This window comes from Carassius gibelio, chromosome B16 (genome assembly GCF_023724105.1).
Source record: "Carassius gibelio isolate Cgi1373 ecotype wild population from Czech Republic chromosome B16, carGib1.2-hapl.c, whole genome shotgun sequence".
Classification (NCBI taxonomy): Eukaryota; Metazoa; Chordata; class Actinopteri; order Cypriniformes; family Cyprinidae; genus Carassius; species Carassius gibelio.
Window position 1 is genome coordinate 6182544 of NC_068411.1, and position 4505 is coordinate 6187048.

Genomic DNA, 4505 nt, shown 5'->3' on the forward strand with positions numbered 1-4505 from the left:
CCTTCTTCCATTCATTGCATAGACACTTGAGCGAGGTGTGTTCAACCAGCGTTCTATGTTCCTTGTACAGAACAACCTCCTGGACAGCAACCAATCTGGCTTCAAAAGTGGCCACTCAACTGAGACTGCTATGCTCTCGGTTACTGAAGCCCTGCGACTAGCAAGAGCAGCTTCAAAATCCTCAGTACTCATCTCACTGCACCTGTCTGCTGCTTTTGACACCGGATTCTCTTGTCCACCCTCAGAAAGATGGGCTTCTCTGGAACCGCACTCCTGTGGGTTAAGTCCTACCTCTCTGACAGAAACTTCAGTGTGTCTTGGAGAGGTGATGTTTCTAAGTCACAACACCTTGCTACTGGGGTTCCTCAAGGCTCAGTACTTGGACCACTTCTCTTCTCCATCTACATGACGTCATTGGGGTCTGTCATACAGAAGCATGGCTTTTCTTATCACTGCTACGCTGATGCAACCCATTCTCACTCCAAAGGCGTCAAAAACCGAAGCATGGTCAAGCGCCCCTAGCGTCACTTTTATGACGCCAAATGTGCCTCTCGGCGTCGACTATCGAAGCACTACGACCTTCATTGCTTTCAGTGGGAAACTTTTGGCGTCAGAATTCGACACGAGGACATGAGATGTTTATCGCTATGAAATCACGTTCAAGAAGTCTCATTCAGCACACATCGCGCGATACTTGCTATCAGTTCCACAGTTTGGGTGAGTAGTCGTATATACGCTCTTTTAATGCCTTTTATCAAATGTATTCTGTCTTCTTTATTAATCAGATTAGTGCCATATGTTTAATCGCTGTATTATATCGGTCATCCGCGGCTGTCTTTGAGTTTCATTGCGTTTAAATAAATGAACACAGCTGCTAATTAGTGTGATTAAACTCTATCTGTCACGTGACGTGCCATAGACCTTCGATCCGTTTTATATTATTATTAATTTCAGGATCAATGATGTAAGTTGTATTTGTAGTAAAATCATGGTAATCACGACACAATAGTAATAAATGAAATGTGAAGTTAAAACACAGTAAATGGGACATTAGTAACTGTAACTGTAGTTTTACTATGATATATTAATAATCAATACAACAATACAATAATCACCAAACCAGCTATGTTTGTATCACTGTAATGTTAGTGTTTTTATGTGCTTTTATATGACAGATATCACAGTAATCATGTGTTCTGTACCATGCTTTTAATACCTTTTAATGTGAATCCAAAAAAAAAAAAAATCAAATTAAAAATAAATAATAAAACATGTATTTTTCCATCTTGCAGTTCATTCATATCAGTTTATATATATATATATATATATATATATATATATATATATATAAATATTTTGCTCACAGATCATTATTAACATTCTGTATATAATTCAATTTTATTTTCTCTCCCCTTTTTTATTATTTTTATTTTTAGCTGAAAAGACGTAAAGGCAGTCAGCCCAGTGGTGTTTCTGGAGAGGGATTCCTTCAGAAATGGAGAAGACAGAAAGCTGCGGAGGCAGATATTTGCAGCAGTAAGTCTGTGATAGTTTGTCTCTTTTATCAAAAATTCCTGCTGTTATAATTTGTACAGCATTTGTTGTTTCTTAAACTGTTGCACTGTACAAATACCCACACTTGCCATCTTTTCACTTGACCACTTGATTACTTATTGGAAGTCTTTCCTGTATTTGGCCTAGTGTTCGAGTGAGCAGGATGACCACGAGTGTGTGTCGAACTTTTCATGACCTGATGACTGTGTTTCCCAATCCTGATCCTGGAGAACCCCAGCACTGCACGGTTTTGGCGTCTCTCTTATCTGCCTTGGAGTCTTCACTGATGAGCTGATGAGTTGAATCAGGTGTGTTTGATCAGGGAGACATCTCAAATGTGCAGTGTTGGGGTTCTCCAGGACCAGGATTGGGAGCCACTGCCTTATGGGACACTTATGTGTTTAAAGAGATTTTTAATATCTAATTATCAATATTTCACATACTGTACATTGGACAGCTTTCCATGACCTCTTGTGAGATCTCGGCAAAAAGTCTGACGATTTATTCCAAAACATGATGCATGATGGGATACACTAAGCTTTGTATAGCGCTCCAGAGCAGTATTGGAGAGGTTTAGTGTGTGTTAAGGACGCTGTGCTTTGGCATTATTAAGACCGGGGACAGTCTTGTGCACACACTGTCACGTACACACACTCTCAAGTGGCCAAGACTGCAAGTGTGGGTATCTGGACAGGGTCAAAGTCTTAAAAATGATCCCTAAACACATCACAGTCTTAATAATCCAGTTTAACACTTGTATGATATTGTACAAGCCCCAGGACTGTCTCATCTGACACTATCAAAGAATTCATATGACTATAGCTTGTTATTAATTACTTGCTTTCAATAATGGATGCATTTAACATTTAATTATACAGCATCTTTACAGAGGTGTAATGTACAAGCTGCACGTAATTAATAATATGTCCTTCCTTCTGTCTTACAGGATTTTTTCCAGATAATGCTGTTCTTCTTTTTCAGGTCTAAAATATCGAGCTCAACAGCTATTTTAAGAGCCAACCCTCACAAACCTTCCTAAAACCTAAAAGAGCTATTACTGAGTCTCAGCGAATCTTGCCATGATCAGCTCTTCCCAGGTACATTTGTTTACTCCAAAAATGCTCTGGTCTGAATCTTACTTTAAATTAACTTAATTATGTTTAATGAGCAATATTAATTGCACAGAGAGTAAGTAGAGATTATCTTGTTTCACAGAAGAGAAGGAAGACCAAGGATATGATTTGCTCAGGATGAGGAATGAAGATGGCCATCTTGAGCTCAAACAAACAGAAGTCCTCTGGTATGTGTGTGTTGAAGCAATGTTATACAACATTTTATGATGATCTCTCACAGAACTGGTCATGTCAGCCTTGATTTCGTTTTATACTATTACAATTACAGCATGTTAGCAAAGTGTGACTGGACATTTTTAATATTATGTTTTTAAAAACACACCACCTGTTTTATTAGCAGACAAGTGTCATGAAATTGGTTTAGTTGATATAAACACCAATTGACATTATTTCATTGTTTTGTAAATGTTATGTTATTAATTGTGAATTGATAGTTGATTGGTTTGAAGCCAGGCATTACACTGCACAGACTAAAACACGTTTGTGAGAGAAGTCAGGAACTTTGGAGAAAGATTCTAGAGGAAAAAAAACACATTTACTGCAACAACAGATGAATTCTAGAGTCTCTGAGAACTACACATGCTAATGTCTCATGAGCAAGACCTTTGCTTCTGTAACTTTTTCTTAATTCTTGCAGAATGACATATTTATTGCAGTATTTTTATTTGTACAGAATGTCTCATCAGCCAAATGAGGGGTTTTGACCAAGTGATGCTCTTGAAAGGAGTGAAAGAAGAGGATGTGGTAAATTGTCTTCAGAGGAAAGCTTCTCAAAAGATCTTAAAACAGCTTGAAGAATGGTAAGTGTACAGTACTACAAGGGTCATAGTTACTCACCCTGCTAAAACCACACAGAACATAAGCTGCGCTCTCTGTCCATTAAACAACTTCTTCTGTATTGTTTGTTTCACTTTGACCAGGTCTGGGATCTTAGGACTGAGAGATCCTCTGGCTGAGGACAAGCTACACCACATCAGTGCTGGACATCAACCACAAACTGTTTCCAGACACGAGAGAAGAAGAACACGATGGGGAGATGAAACCAGTTTAGATGTGATGATGGGAATCATTATTTTCTGGAACAGTATCACATGTCTTATATGTATCACATGATCTGTATCACAGTTGACTGGATGGGACTGTGTGACTTTTAAGGACATTTCATCACTCATCTGTGTGAACTGATTTATATATGAGGTTAATGTATCTTTGATGATAATTATTTTCATTGAATCTTATTTGTCTTGATGCTACTTTATCAACTTTATAGTCTATGCTTCAATAAAATGAAAATGGTGAATATTGTGTTCTGAAGATTCTTGGTAAATACATCATTTTACTAGGTAGGCTCATATGTGTTTATTTTAGACTTGGAAAAACGACATATTAATTATTGGGATTATTTTTTTATTTAAGACATGAACATTTTTGATCGGATTAATAACATCTGGGACATCAGTACACCAGAAAGTAATTTTTTTATATTTTAGTAACAAATATGCACATTTTTTTTGAAATAAAGGGAGTTACGAGATTAATTATTCTGCATTACAAGATGGTGCCATGGGCTTTATTGTTACAAACACTTGACGGATAACTGAGAATGTAGCAGGAATGATCAACGTGGATCTTGTACTGCATTAAAACCAAGAGCACGCACATTACTGATGTCCAGCACATGAGGAGCAAGATACGGGGGTGAGGAGGACATTTTTACACTGATTTCGGCTAATTAGTTATATATAATGCTAATATATATATATATATATATATATATATATATATATATATATATATATATATAAATTAATATTCTTA

The 4505-nt window shown here is 36.9% G+C and overlaps 1 long non-coding RNA gene across 2 annotated transcripts; it reads left to right on the plus strand.

Annotated features, from left to right (window-relative positions):
* The first annotated feature begins 469 nt into the window (after positions 1–469).
* LOC127974267 (uncharacterized) lies at positions 470–3260 on the plus strand. Of its 2 annotated transcripts, none has more exons than XR_008157271.1 (4): positions 470–717; positions 1437–1536; positions 2501–2651; positions 2770–3260. It is a non-coding gene; the product is annotated as an uncharacterized LOC127974267 (long non-coding RNA). The 2 variants fall into 2 exon arrangements; XR_008157270.1 differs by having other exon boundaries at positions 2536–2651; positions 2770–3258.
* The last annotated feature ends 1245 nt before the right edge of the window (positions 3261–4505 follow it).